Raw genomic sequence first — 16,274 nt, 5'->3', positions numbered from 1 at the left:
CTCCTGACCAAAAATGTAATGAAAAACGCAAAACAGTTTCACCGCCTCAATTTGAAACTTTGAACAACTCTGCAGTACCTGAACTTGAACTCCCAGCCTTTGAATGTGTGCTGAACAGCCCCCTATTGTACCGCACTTTTATGCTGGCAGGAACTGAAGTGTCAATCTTTCATCAGATAATCAGATTATGTCATGTTCTGACCAAATTCATTAGGAAAACTTTTACCAACCCTATTATCTCAAACCAGAAAATCTAGATCAAAGTATAACCGATTTTACAGCACAATAAAACTGTTATAAATATTTAAACACTAATTAAAAGGCCTCTTTTGTTAAAAGTAAATAAATAATTGAAAGCTACCTCTTCTTATAAATGCTATTCAATGCAACCATATTTATCTCATGCTTCTCAGAAAAACAGGCCCTATATATGGTGGACGGTGGGAAGAAATGCACTTAAAAACAGTTATTTGAGAAGTTGCAGGGTTGCTATACTTTTGAATCATTTGCCTAAAGTAAGTCACACTGAATACTCATTCTAGTGACAAAGCATTAACCCCTGAATGTCTTTGCTAATGCCATTCCTATTGGACAATCGTATCCACTTACTTCATCCACGTGTACTAGATGGACACTATATCCAAAGGGCAAGAAGAAATACTTTTTAAAGGAATCCTACATCAAAGAGTAATTCCTCAGTAAATGCAATTATATTGTAACTTGTTTTCTTCCTAAACTATGCATGATCTTGTCTGCTAAAAAGGTAAATAACTGTAATTAAGTTTGGCAGATGTATTTGGCAGCTGCTTTTTAAACAGATATGACATCTGCATTAAACAAACACTGAACATGAGAGAGTACTAATATTTTCCATTGTGTCCTTTTCAGATGGATAGCAAGCACGGCACAAGAGGGAATCAAAGAATTCACATTAATATAATTAACAGCAAGGAACTGAGTTTAGACTACTCCATGAGCAGAAGCAGCAACAACAAATAACAACAGGACAGTCATCAATATTGATTTCATTTATTTTTCAGTACTATAATTGGATTCTCCATCTGTAACTCAAACTTTAAAAGTATGATAATTTACGGAAAGGAGATTAATTTAGCCATTTTGAGTCAAAGACTTATTTCATAGCTTCATCCCAAATCCTGTATATTGTTAAGATCCCTTTCCCCTTTGAAGAGTTAGTGAATGATTGAAGCTTCTACTTTCTGAGAAACAGATAACACAAGACTAGTAATCTGACTCTAAGCCACTGGATAAAGGCAGTTTGTTTCCTCTTAGCCCATCTGTCAACACCTCCTCAGTAATTAGTCCTAATTATTACAAAGGGCTAGCCTCCCATTCGCATTATTAAATCAGAAATAGTATCATAGCCAGGTATCTTTCAACGCCTACCAGACTGGCGACCTTCGATTTCATTGAATCTTCTATCAGTATCCGCCTTTGGAAGAGCCTCGGCAGTAATTTTAGCATCAGCTTCAAAGATGCAGATCCCACAGTGGAATTCCAGGGATGCATTCATATACACACCCACATCATGTGACAGGAGAGCAAGCAACACAATTGACCTTTGCATTGTTCTCTAAACTCCCGTGATATAAAACACACAACTCTATTTTATACAATAGAACTGTTTTTTTGCCTGCGTGCTTAGAAGCGCTCCTTTGAACTAAATGCTGATAGGAAAAATAGTGAAACTGTGTCTATAAAGATGAGGGTCAAATCTTTGTCAAGAAAACAATACATCTGAAACTTTTTTCAGATCAAGATAAACTTGCAAGAAGTAAACAGTAACTAAAAATATGCATAAATGTATTTAAGTGTGAAGAAGATTTAAAAGGTTTCTTTTGTTTATTTTTCCCCTGTACCTGAAATACTTCCCCAGAAAACTGGAAAACAAAAGGGACGATGACATCGAAACTCCTGCGGAACCAAAGCTCAATTAGCTGAGGCTTTAGTGGGACAGTTTTAAGCTCTTCATCTGCGTTAACATTTATTTAACTGAAATAAGATTAAAAAGATACTCTTAAGAACCAAACACTCAGTTTCTTTTGGTTAAAAGCCAAACATGTTTCCCAATAGTACATCTGAGACCACTAGTAAGGATTTGTTGACACTGGATTTCTCATCAACAGCAGAGCACTACCAGTTTCCTCAGACATAATGAACCAACCTGAGCTGCACTGGTGCAGTTCATGCCCTGTGTATCTCTGCTAGAAGCTTGTGCCCAGAGCAGAGGAGCTATACAAATATTCAAAAGTCTCCATGTGAACAAAGCCCACATCCTCCAATTAAAACAGAACTTTTTTTTTGTTGACATGCTTAATATTTCAAAAAATACAGCATACAAAAGCCAAACTTTTTTTTTTTAAAAAAACCCATTTAAAATAACTTTTCTGTGTCCTACATTAAAACAAATCAGTGGGATTTTCCCCCCCCTCTTTGCAGGTCTCCTCTAAATGCTACAGATGTTGATAACAAACAATATCTTAATAAATAATTTTTAAAAATTATATAAATAATAAAAGAGCTAAGTACTATATAAGAAGCCTAAATATTTAGAGTTTGACAGAGCGATCAGGAGTTGGGCAGGCACTGAACAGGGGGCATGCGGGAGGATACCTCAACCTGCAAGGATGTCACTGCAGCTCTGTGGTGTCACTAAAGCCCAGTGCCCGGAACAGGGACCATGTCCCAAGTGCTGGGCCCCTGATCTGTGGCTGTGGTTGGCCCAAAGTGCCTCCTCTGTCTACTTCTCTCAACTTGGCCTACTTGGAACTAGCACAAAGACATCTCAGTAGCACACAGTATTGGAGCATGAAGAAACTACTCTGATTCAGCTTCCTGCATACTTGTCCTGCATACCTTCCTGCTAGAGTACTCATGGCACCATACAGCTTCACTGCACCTGGATAGCTTTTCACTTGAGAGACAACTAAAACTCAGTGCCAAGAAAAATAAACACACAAACTTAAAATTCATTTTCCAAGTTGTACTTTTTCCAAATAAATGCCATGTTAGTAACATGCACAGTAACAGGCAGGCATTTGACTATCAATGGATCAGACTTTAAAATACATTAATATTTCAGGTATCAACAACAATGCAGCATTAACACACTTGCTACCAATTTTTTCTTCATTATCCTTATGAGAATTCAGTGCACTAACAGAAAGAAGGTTTCAAAGGAAAACTTCGTTTGTTTCTAGTACTGTAGAAAAAAATACCCTGAAGGTCAGACGAGTGGTCCATCTAGCCTAGTATCCTGTTTCCTACAGTGGCATACTATTTAGAGATGCTATTTAAGGAAAAGACAGAAGCCTGACGGCTTTGGCCATCCATTCCTCCCCATACTCCTCCATGCACAATTGCTGTATTAATTAATTAATTAATTAATTAATTACAGGGCTCGTAATTTCACTGTCCATTTGCAGTCCCACTGTCTATGAAATTGCCTAATCCCTTTTGAACCTGCTGATACCATTGCCTTCTCTACCTCCAGTGGCAAAAAAAAAAAAAAAATATCACTATCTGAAGTTTCAGAAAATGAAGGAGTATTTTCTTTTATTTATTTTAAACTTGACCTCCTACTAGCTTCACTGAGTGCACTCTAGTTCTTGCATTGCAGGATTTGAAGGACAAGTTTCAAATTCAGCTTTTTAATCACTTTCATGATTTTGTAAATCTCAGTGATAAATATCTGTCTTTCTCGCAATTAAAGAGTACCAGTGTGTTCAATCTCTCCTTATACAGCAGTTGTTCCAGTTCCCTCAGTCATTTCAATTGCCATTTTCTGCACCATCTCTAACTCCACTAAATCCATCTGGAAAAGCAGAGAATTGAACATAGTACTTCAGATATGAACCCAATTAGGTTTTCCTTAGTAGCAAAATGACATCCTTGATGAGATAAATTTTTACTAACCTCAAAAATCACATCACTTTAAAGAGAGAATTTACTTCCTTCTGCAACAGATATCATTCCAGTTAATACACCTGGCAAAGGAAGTTATCTTTGCCCTCAATAGTTTAGGAATTCTGCTGCAGGGCAAGCCAAAAGAGAAAAGGCTAAGTGTAAGTGTACTGTCCAAGGATCTACATCCGGACGAAATACCATAATATTTTAATAGCACTTCCTGAAACACCTAGACTTCCTAGAATTACTGGTTAAAATCCCAGAGGAACTGATAATGTTCTCTGTCCATCCAAGCCTAGCAGACAGCTTCCCTACCCCACTGGGTATCTTTCAGGGAAGAATTTCAAAGCTCCTATCTGTTCTACATCAATACTTGAGAGCCTTGGTCCATTTTTACAGCAATAAGCCCTGTAGCTTCTCTTGCTGATTGGGGCCAAAATCCCTCTAATACATCGTACTAGCAGCTGTTTCTCTCCATTCCCAGCTACATGCACTTAAGTGACATATTCTACAGTAAACCAGATCCTTTCCTATTTTAAGGTTACTTTGTACTATGTGGAAATGTTGAAGTGGGAACGGGTTGCCTTTTCCCCTTGATTTTCATTTCATGTCATTAACTTTCATGGAAGTAAAAGTGTTTGGGTCAAAAAAAGGCAACAATTATAAAAGCATATGTGCACAATGCAATCTCAAAAGAAAAAAGAAATCAGATCCCAGCAGGAAGAACAAGAGGAAATATATCTTTGTTCCAGCTGCATGAGCCACCCAAGCACTGAGCAGACAGCGCTGAAACCTCCCCAAGGCTGCGCACAACATCACTGCAATGTAACCACAGCCCTGCCTTGGCCTCGCTTCTGCCACCACATGCCCAAGTCTACTAGCAAGAATCTACCGTGACACAGGAGCCACGTCTCCCTGGGGTCACCTGTCTAAAAATGGCAATGAGATGGATGGATCCCATGGCCTTTATCTGGCAGTTTTGCCCAAGTGCAGAGAGGAAGATGAGGCTCCATGTTCCCAGTGCAGTCCTTGCATAAGGAAATGAGATCTGGATCTCATGGCATTGATTGCAAACTACCTCTGCAAAGCAGAATATCAATTTTTACATACTACTTATTAGAATGTGTTATATAAATGTACTTGTGCAGTTCCCTTCGTTCCCACTAAGGTCCAAAATATTTACATACATCCAAAATTACACAAAGGGTAGCACCACTAAACTAACACTGAATTTAAAGAGACTACTCACATAGTGAAAATGTTCACACACATCTGCAACAGCCATAGAACATTTAACTTAGCAACTGGCTTTAGCTCTCTCCAACACAAAAGTTTTCATAATAATGTGTTCTGTATAAAACTAGATTATAGTTTAACCTGCAAGGTCTTTTTCAAGTCTGCAAGTACTAGTTTCAGAGCAGAAGTCTGTGCCAAAGTATATTATACCTACTATGGCAATAAATTCTTCATGGATGAGGTTTTATACATAAATTACCTTCATTTGCAGTCTCTGAATGCTCTTCTAAATTTTATGGGATAATATGAATTATGAGCACCCATGTATTTCTTGTCAGTATAATGTGAGACAGATTTTTTTTCTACTATATGCAAAGGATATTAGGCAAGTGAGTTGTACTCCACACCTCTCTCCCCCGACCCATGTTGAAGAAATGCGATAACACAGACTAGTCAATTGCTTGTGAGAACCGTACACTCTGCTATAAAGATATGTATGTATGAATTAGGTCTAACTAGGATTAAATATTAATCACATGGTTAAACAAAAGCATTAAAGATATCTGAAAGGTTTTTTCTAAACCCTATAAACTTAGATTTCTTAATCTGTTATTTCTTGGTTTAGTTACTGGTACATTTATGGTTTGGCAAAATAACTCTTTTTAAATAAATTGTATATTTAAAGTGCACAATTTATATTTAGTTGAAGCTACCATTGTAATCTTTACAAAACTTGGCTGGATTTCAGTGGCTAAGCTTTAGGTATTTTGCTGGTTCTGCTGGATTTTTAAAACCCTAGAGATGTGGGAATAAAATGAGTCTGTTCACTGTTATTGTTAGACTGTAGTAAATACTGTTGGTGACCCACTGGAACCTAAATCCCAGCCATTCTTCATATGTCTGTTGAACACTGGGTGCTTTGGACTCAGTTCATACACAACACTTGCCTCAGAAGCAAAGTTCCAGGTTTCCACAGGAGCTCTAATCACTAGGAATGTGAACTAGCAAATAGTACCCGGACCCCAGTTCTGCAAACTGCTCTGCCTCTGCTAGCTGAAACAGCTCAGTAGTTTCAAAGGCTTCACAAGAACAGGTCCACGATCAGCCATTTTTCTGCAAGGAGACACTCTTGGTCCACTGTATTAAACAGTAACAACGCTTCAAAATGCACCTACTCACAGCCGCTGAAACCAAGAGGTGAAACACCGCAGGAATGGTAGATATGGTATGGGAACGCTTTCCCTGCTCCCACAACAGTGGGGGAAGGATCAGGCATGAAGGCTCATCAACAAGATCAGACAAAAGAGAAAACATTGAATCATATTAAAGTAATTACCAGAAAATACGACTTCTGTAAGATATTTGCAATCAGGTAGTTCAAGCCTTCAGGCTCAGTCTTGTATTGGGCTGCATGTAGTGGCACCACCCCAGGAGGCGCTCCAGGAAGAATGGTGACTCAGAGTCACAGTTCCTCCCTGGCTCGCTTCCTCTCACACAGGAGAACAAATAATTTCACCCCGTCCTGAATGCAATGTACTCCTATGCTACTCCTAACTAGTTAGATAGTACAAAAAGCCGTGGCCCTGCTCCCCCTCTGCTTGCCCTACTTATACGACAGTGAGGGAAGGATCAGACACGAAGACCCCATTGTCTCTCCCTTCCCGTCTCCCCACACCCAAAACTGCTGTCTAAAACGGCCATATGGGACACATTTACTTCCCACTCCTGCCCTGAGGTGCTACTAAGGACAGGAATAATCTAGTATGGAGATAGTATCAGCACGAAAGAGAAGAGAATCCTAGTTAGGAAGAACATATGTCGTCACTAGATAATGATAACCACATTTAATGGGCACAAGCACGAAGGCATGCGTTTTCCCCTTATTTTAAAAAATAAAGGGTTATTATAAAAATGTCCAATTACATAATCAGGCTCTATACAATATTTATGGTATAAAATCATTATAATTAAATGCTATGTGCTGATTTCAATTATTTAGCAGTGGAGCAATAAAATAAGCAAATGCCTTTAAAATGTTATTTTCATAGAGTAATCACAGAATACAAAAGGAGCTAAAAAATGACCCGTCAGGACCTTAGACATCCCATGGTGAGACATGAGACTTAAGGTGCAAGGTTTCTCAGGCTCAGTGTTGCAATTAAGCTCTGCATCCCTCAGATCCACTTTTTTTTTTTTTTGCTGCAAGGTTACAGTGGAGCTAGTTTATAGGAAAAAAGAAGGGTGAATTCCTGCCCTGGCTGGGTTAGTTACCGTATCACCTTAAAACTAGTCACTTGGGAAAAAAAATGCTTACATAGAGACTAAAATATTAAAGACTTGAAGCAGTGAGGTAGTGCAGTCCCCAGTGGCCATGTCTGCAAATGGCTCTGCACTGAAGGACCAGGGCTGTACTCATTAGTGTTGTAAAATCTTGCAAGATTCTATTAAAAAAAAAAAATTCTAATTGGAAAATTAGTTCTAAAACTTAACCTTTATTGAGAAATATCATCCAAAATATAGGAAATAAAGCATATTCTCTATAGATATTCTCAAGAAGGTATCTGTCATAAAGGGAGAAGAAGAGACTCCAATATTAAATATTACTAATTCTATTTTGGGGCTAAATAACAGTCCTGGACAAATGGTGATAAAAACATCCAGCAAGCAGGAGTGAAGCTGTGGTAAACCACATGCTGTACTGTCCTTAAGAAGGATGCAGTGCATGCTGTCCTGAACAGGGATACCTCTGTCAGCCAACGAAGGGTGTAAGGTTCCTTCTTGGTATAACTGATGTTGCTTAAGGGAAAGACCTCCAGTACAGCTCCAAAATTACAAAGCTCAAGTGCTGCCAATGTGCCAGACTCATCTGTACAGGGCAAAATAATGGGTGGATGTGGAGCTCCTAGACTGCCTCCACCTCAGCTGTGATCCTTGCAGAAATTGTAATGGATGACACTGAAAAACTCTTCATATTTGACATTAAATTAAGATTTTTTTTTGTCAAAAAATAGAATGCAGCCCACTTCCATTAATGTTTCTTTACTTTTGTTTTTCTAGGTAAATTTTCAGCAAAATAAAAATTGAGCTGGAAATGTCCAGCTCAAACTATATGTCCTGTAAACTAAATATGGCTGAATATTCTTTCCTTCCTTACGTGTTTTCCTTTTCCAGGAACAAAACACAACTTATTGAAGAACACATTTCGAAGCAGGAATAATGACCATGCCCAATCCCACAGCTCCATTTTTATTACAAATAAAAAAAACCTCGAAGGTCTTCCATTAGCTTCGATGGTTGGGAGGGAGTGGGAAGAATGATGTGTTAAGCTGCAATGGAGGAAGTACACACGCCAACTGGAAAAATGGACTATAAAAAGCTTTTCTTACAAAAACACAGGAGGAAGTAACCAACACCCTCAATTGTTCAAGTGAAAGGTGGGAGGCCTAAACACACAAGTAGGAAAAAAAAAAAAAAAAAAGTAAAAATTTAAGAAGTCCTGAATGCTTCACGCGTTCCCAATTATTCTCAAATTGAGAGCCTTGTTCGATAAGGTCAATCCGTTACCAATAGCAGGCCTGGCAAATCTCATGCAAAGAGCATAGATGCTGTATAACAGTACCAGGCTAGAGACCTTTTTGCAGTTAAGACTGTGTATCACCTGTTTATGCAGCACAGCACTATGGACTTTTTCTCCCTCTCTGCAACCTACTGCAAGTTGGGTGGAGATCCCTCTGCATGTGGGACAAGGGATAAGAGAGCAAAAGAAAGGCCACGTGCTGCTCTGCAGGAAAAGCGTGTGCCACAACAGCAGGGCACTTCTGCTCTAAGGGCCTCTACTAACCAGCAGCGTCCCCAGCTGCATGTTAGGAATACATCCCCTCCAGTCACACAGTAACATGTTTGCCCAGCTGAGAACACACGTGGCATCGTCACACATGTCAGCGGACAAAAGACTCAAAGGGCCTAAAACAGGTGGAAGAATTCAAAGTACAGCTTCAGAAGGTCAAACAGGCCCATCACAGAAGAGAAAATTTGTTACAGCAAACAGCTAAATCCTGGCAGGCCAGAGATGCAAATTCTAAGGCAGATTGAGGAAAAAGGAGGCAGATGGTGAAATTGGCCGCACTGATGATAATGCCTCTGGCGAGCCTGCTACATGGGCCTTTGCACTAGGCAACACCCAGTGGGAACCAGCCATCACTGCTACAGGCTAATAGACTTCCATGATTCAAGCAACAGTCTCATACACCAAGTATTCTGATCCCTAGCAGACATAAAGTCTCTAAGACAGATACAACCAAAAGAGAGCTCCCATGATGATCTACTGCCACTTCAGTAGTCTCATATTTTTCCGTCAAGGTCATTTTCCTTATCTGTGAAAATACACTGGCTCATGGCATTCAGCAAAGTCATAACCTTCTAGTTACAGAGGTTGAACTTGTCAACAATTATTCAGTGACTGCAATGGAGCTAGGTCAGAGTGCAGATACATAGTCCACAGATTCTACTAATCTTCACAAAATCATTCCTTCCTCATCCAGCCACTGTATAAAAGCACATAAAATTGATCTCTAATTAGATATAGGTTTGGCTTTGTAATGAACCTGTAGCTTCAAGGTAATTTCACTCAAAAATTTTTTACATGGTTTTGAACATCTACCATTTATAAATGACTGCAAATTAAATCCAGAGAAGATTTCACACAATATTCAAATGGAAGTAGACAGCCCACATACTCTCCTGCCCCCAGAACACATCAAGTTGTTTTGGAATTTTTGAAAATAACAATTAGAAACACACTAAATGCTTGGACAACACAGACATATCAATCTGGGATAGACGTGCATTCTTCTTCCTCTGCTGCTTACTTAGTGAAGGTGTTAGCATTGCTTTGCCCGGGACAACAAAGCAAGCAAGCTTTGGCATAGCTTTGCACTTTAAACATCAGGAGAGTCAATGCAGAAGAAACCGGCTTGCTTTGTCCCTGGTATTAATGGTCAACGCCAAACAGACCATGATACTGGGTTCCTGAATATGTTTTCTTTATTTTGCGAAAGGCACAGAGAAGTTTTGTGATTGGTCATTCTCCCTCCTGATTCCAAATTGAGAATCCTTGGCTTTACAGAATTCTGTAGAGACATAGCTCTGAGCAAACTCAGTCCTAGAGGCTCCTGTGCTCACATATTTATGGCTGTACTCACTTTATCATCTTGTCTCATTGTTTCAGGTGGGTTTGTGGATTGGTTTTTTTTTCCATATTAAGTGTGTTCATGGGTTTTTTCCATAGCTCATCCTGTGCACACTTAAAATCCTTAATACATCTTTGTTTGCAGTTCTACCTCTCCCACCTCCTGACGCTAACTAGGACTTTTTTTCCCTCAAATAGTCTTACCACTTTCTCGTGGCAAAATTGGCACTGTAAACTGCCAACTGATTCCTGACAATTTATTTATATGCGTAGAGCATCATGCAATTCTACAAAGTGAATTAAAAAATACTCCTCAAATGCTTACACCATTCTTCTGCCATTACTTCTCAAGAAGTTACTTTCTTGATAGTCAAATTCAAATTCTGATGATAGAAACTTGCATTTTAAGGAAAGGTAAGTAGAAATTTCTCATCAACTGAACAAGTTGAGCTATGCTTCTGGGTATGTATAACAATATCTTTTTCGCATCACACCTACTCTACTAAATATACAAAACACTGAGCAAGTGATAGTTTTGTCAGCCACCAGCTAATCAAATGAAAAATTATTAGGCTTAGAAAAATAATAAAAGCAGAAGCCAGCTGTGCATTTGTTGGATGAAAATCCCAGTGTCTCCCATGTTAGCTCATGTGCATTTCAATTTCTGGGAAGAAAATAATGGGAGTTTCTCCACCCTTTCTCATGTGAGCCATAAACCAGATTTATTACCTAGGATATATTCTGTGTTTTCTCCTGAGGAAAAAAGAAAGTGGTGGAACAAGTTCATTTTTTTCCCTTCTGCAACTAGGATTTTCTTTATAATAAACACAGAGCTTAATTTTGGTATCATATGGCCCTTCTATTTAATGCTCTGGTCACACTTTTTACCTTTCTAAATCTTGAATTGTAGCATTTTCATTTCAGTGGGGAATCTACAGCTGCTCCAGCTGTCTGAGTGCAAAAAGCCTGTCCTAAGATTCCTATCTGGTATGTTTTAAAGCAGAATCCTTCCCTCCTCTAAATCAAAGAAATTTAGCTTCTACTGAAAAATAATGGAATAACTGAAAAAAAAACCCAAAAAACTGCAGTCTATGTTTCTTTCCAAATAGTTCTTGCTCAGCTTTACCTTACACCCAACAGTCACCCAGCAGCTCTGGGAAACTTAGGCTGCAAACTCAGAGGTTTATGACAGGGTTGCATCTCATCTGGGAAGGTTTTCCTGTACAAATTACTATTTTTTGACTGCAACGGTCACCTTCTGACCTTTAAAAATAAATCATGAAAGAGAAGATTTGCTGACTAAAAGATTTTTTGCTCCTAAGACTCCTAATTTGCTTACAAGATGATGTTACAATTCTAAAGACCTGTGCTGGTAAGTCCATTTATAGAAATGGTGGTTTCCCCTATAACTTTCACTTTTAAGATGCAGAAGAGACGGATTTTAAATGCTTCTGAATCATGACACAGCCTGGATTCTCCAGTTTAGTGGTCTGGAAACTTTCAATGGTAATATATCCCTTTTTAAACTACATCCATTAATACTTCTTTTTTTAAAAGTAAATCTGTTGACTCTAATATTTGTAGCCTAGATGTGCTCTACAATCTACTCTTGATAACTAGCACCTATTGTTTAATGAGTCACATGCCAAACCTGACATCTCTCAAAGTTCCAGTTCTTTCCAATAATCCTATGACATATGAGTGTTTACACCAAGACATAAATGCCATTGAAACAATTTTTGAAATTATGAGCTGTGCCATCATTAGCTGCATATAATTAAAATGTGCCACAGGAAGTGTAGTCATTACAGTTGTGAAATTATTTTTATTGCTTATGAACAGCAAAAAAATCCACTTTTTATTGTACAACTGTGCCAGAACGGAGCTGAGAAGGAAGCTGGTTTGCCTGGGTAAAAATTGTGCAGGTTTCTTTGTAGATTTATTTCTTTCTTATTGCTTTTTGATCACTTTTACTGCTCCACAGAGACTAATAATTTGAAAAAAAAAACCAAACAACCAACCAGTAGCTAAAATAGTTTTCAAGCTCTTACTAATTTGAAACCCTTCATTTGTACTACCAAGTATATTCTAGTGCAGTCAAACTGCATTCTTACAAAGAAAGCATAAATCTATCCACACAGATTTTTGAGGGATCAAAACACTGCTACTAAACTTACCTTTTTCTTTATAAAGAGATACACACAAACATGTAATATTGTGCTGAGGTTTCAAGTTTGTACAGAAGTAATGTATCAGTATTACAACTCAGAAGAAGTGTCCAAAAACAAAAGTTCAACCTTTTTTTTTAATCATTACTAGGTTTGACTTCACAATCCCAGAAATCTGACATATATAAATCTATAATCCAATGTAGCTATGACAAAACAATTTATTACAGAAGAACAGTCATACTAACTGTTTTCCCCAATGAAGACAGTGCTTCATAGAATATAATTTTGGAAAACCAGAACTTCATCATTAAATCTCCCATATAACCTAAATAACAACAACTGACTGGTTTACAGTTCTTACAGTACGTTGTTATGGCTGAGCTTGCAGAGAAATAGTACACAAATTAAAAATAAAAAGTATGCAAACACAAAACATAATATAGCCCGATGTACTACATGACAGAGAGACAAAAAATTCTCTCTTTAGAATGTAAGAACATCTACGGGTCAGTAGTTAAGTGTTTCTTTGCAAAAAGAAACTCACAGTATTCCAAAATGGTCAAGAGGGTCAGAAAAGGCGTAATGCACTTTAGTCAACACATCTGTTCCCTAATGCATTACAATTCTAATATTGTCATTCTAATGATTAAAAATAAGTCTTTACACCAATTAACCAAAAATCAGATTATTTATCTGATATTAGAAACTGGCGTCTATTCCAGTGCATGCACCAACATAATCTCCATCTGCAGAATCTTTATAATTGATAATGACACATTCGAGCCAGAACAGAGTTAGATTTCCTGATCACAGGATACTTTTACAACAAGAAAAAAAATTTTCTTGTTTTACCAAAAAAAATTGGTTTACCTGTAAACCAATAAAAATATTAATAAGGATCATTAAAAAACAAGAAGTTACTCCACTAGCTTCTTTAAAATGTAGAAATTTAGTTAAAAATAAATAAAACGTCCCCTGTACTCTACATAATTTATGCAGACAGGACAAATTATTACAGAAATGCTTCCCAGTCACAAAGCCCTCTCCAAAAGCCTCAGAGAAATGCTACTAAAATTGGGGGTTGCTGGAAGGAGCTTTGGAAGAATAACAGGTCACAAAGAGATTGTGCTAAAAAGCATGGAGAAGTGTTCTTCAAAACGATTCCCAGCAAAAGAGTAAAAGTTACATACAGATTTCCATCTCTCGCTTCCTCTATTTTTTCCAGAGCACACACCATGCCTGTTTTTTGCCTTGTTTACTTCAAAATTAAGCTACTGAATCTGGACATTAGATTATTTTCTATTGTAAAGTGGCATATAAAGGAGTTTCATAAGGCATTTTCTTAATTTCAAACAACCAGTACTATTGAGAAGAAAAATATACCATAAAGGAACCCAAATGTCAGGTATCAGTACGCAGACGCCATCCAAACACTACAAGATTGCATGCAGAATGCCAGCTAGGACCATAAAATGCAAAATAGCAAACAAAACGCTCATGCTGAAAGTATCTGTAACATAGACCACGACTCATATACTCGCTAACCGTGCAATACTTCGCTGCAGAGTCAGAGTGCCAGTAGAGGGAGCAAAGGCAAGAAAACCTGGCGACCTGAAAACTGAAACACCGCTGCTGCCGCTCCATGCATGAGGAGCAGCACACTCAGGTTCTGTACTATGTGAAGACAAACGTGTGGTGTTGATCTTTTTCTTTCTCCTTCAACGAATCAATCCGTGAAAAATCCATTAAGGCAAGATTTTCTCAATTTTCTGTTAGTAATCAAAGTAAAAACCTAGGGAATCGAGTCAATCTGTTGAAATGAGGCTAATTTTGTAGATTTCTGTAGGCTATATCTTACGAAATTACGGTGTATTAATTACAGTCAGAGAATCACCTTGGACAGAAGGGACCTCAGGACATCTGCTGTCTGATCTCCAGCTCAAAGCAGGGTGAGCTATAAGACCAGGCCAGGTTGATCAGAGCTCTATCCAGTTGATAAATATGATATTATTTTTTTTCGTATTATTATATTACACGTATTATTAACAACATCATGTTTTACTTTTGTAAATGCTTTCAACTGAAGGGTATTAAAACACTTTTAAGCCTTCCTGAGGACTGCTACCACAATTTTGCAAATGGCGGGAGGAAGGCACAGAGCAAACACCGACCCACCGGAGGCTCTGCTTTACACAGACAAAACTGGGTTCGGAATTCAGCAGATGCAGTTCCCTGCCTCACCCTGATCTGCTCAAGCAGCATTTACATAAGCTTGTTCACTATAGGTTACTTTTAAATACTTTAAAAACTCTTATTTGTGTTGGTCCTAAAAGAAAAGCACTGGGATTATTATGGAAGAGTTGTGAAATTCAATACGCTAGAATTGCAAGCTCCGTTACAACCAAGTTTGGTGTTTATGGCTCACTGATATTAAATATTTGATCAGGTACACTGTGAACTCAAAGCACAAGGCATTAGTGTTACCGCTGCCACAAGGGACCTTGCACAGAGCCTCTCCAGGCAAACTGCTCAGGGCAGCTCAACTGCAATTGAGCAGACGCAGACTCTAACCAAAGTAACACTTTGCTCCAGCAGAGGCCTTACGTCACCCACAGACGCCAGTCTCCCCCAAGCATTAGTCCCGTCTCGGGCGTCTTCCCACCGCCACTCGCTCTCCTGGCCGGGACACGCCCCGCGTCCCCTGCCAAGCGCCGGTAGCGGCACGGGTACCCGGGACAGGCCCAGGGCGACCGCCCGCACAGGGCGGCCCCGGCCGTTGCCGCCCGTGAGAGGAGGCGCGAGGAAGCGCGAGGTGGGCGCGAGGCGGGCGGAGGGTAACGGTCCTCCCCGCCTCCCCCCCCCCCCGCCCCCCGGCGCGCGCCCCGCACGCGACAACCCGAGGCGCACGGCCGCTCCGCCGTTGCCGTGGCGACGCCCCCGCGCACGTGCGCACTCCTGTCTCCGCCCCCGCAACCCCGCAGCGCCGCGCGGGCTCTCAGAGGCGGCGCAGGGCCGGTGAGGGGGCGGCCTGCCCGCTCCGCCGCTGCCTCCGAGCATTGCTTGCGCCTCCCCAGCGGCCGCGCCGGGAGTTCCGCGTGGCCGCGAGGGTGCAGGGCCGCCCCCTAGCCCCCCGCCGTCGCTCACCGAGCGCCGCTCCGCCTGGAGGGGGACGACGCGTGACAGCGATGATTCGGCGATCCTCCGCTGTACCTAAGACTGCCTCCCAAGAGCCAGGCAGACACAGAGGAGCGCCGAGCGCCAGCGTGATGTCCGCAGACTGCGCATGACGTCACGGGGAAGCAGGGCGGGGCGCATGCGCTTTCCGTGCCCGACGGGGCCTCGGTTCGTCCCGGTGCGCCGCAGCCGGCGCGGCCAGGCCGCTTGTGCCCCTCGCCGGCCCCGAGTAGCCAGGGGGGTATTGGCCGGTACGGGAAGTCTGTGTTGCCGCCAGCGGCACCAGCCAGCGCAGGCGCCGGGAAGCAGTCCTGCTCTGCGGGTCCCTCGGCGGAGAGGGCTTTGCCCGCGTCCCGTCTCACCCCCACCCGGGAGGACCCTGCCTTCATGGCGACTTGTGCCCCTTCATGGCGAGGTGGGGCCAGGCTGCAGTTGAAACGTGTCACGGCTTTGTAGAGCCAGACACGAACACCAGGACGTGCGAAGAACAGGACCAGATGGAGCCGGGAGCTGCAGCACTGATGAGTGCTTGAACGAGCTGGGAAGGCCTTGGCTGGGGCGCTGGTGTCGTGCTGTTG

General features: G+C 40.7%; 1 protein-coding gene across 4 annotated transcripts in view; it reads right to left on the bottom strand.

Annotated features, from left to right (window-relative positions):
• GNB1L (G protein subunit beta 1 like) overlaps positions 1 to 15,789 on the bottom strand; it is a 43,628-nt gene extending 27,839 nt beyond the window's left edge. Inside the window, exon 1 of one of the 4 annotated variants that reach the window (XM_086761525.1) lies at positions 15,667 to 15,789. The gene's annotated coding sequence lies outside the window, so the exon portion shown is untranslated. Of the gene's footprint in view, positions 1 to 14,416; positions 14,484 to 15,126; positions 15,327 to 15,666 lie in introns of those variants that run through there. The other 3 variants (XM_086761526.1, XM_086761524.1, XM_086761522.1) reach the window with 3 other exon arrangements.
• Between the last annotated feature and the right edge of the window lie 485 nt (positions 15,790 to 16,274).

The sequence above is a fragment of the Chlamydotis macqueenii genome, chromosome 17 (genome assembly GCF_036417535.1).
Source record: "Chlamydotis macqueenii isolate bChlMac1 chromosome 17, bChlMac1.mat, whole genome shotgun sequence".
Taxonomy (NCBI): domain Eukaryota; kingdom Metazoa; phylum Chordata; class Aves; order Otidiformes; family Otididae; genus Chlamydotis; species Chlamydotis macqueenii.
Note: the sequence above shows the minus strand (reverse complement) of the source record. Positions and strands in the feature narration are given on the sequence as shown.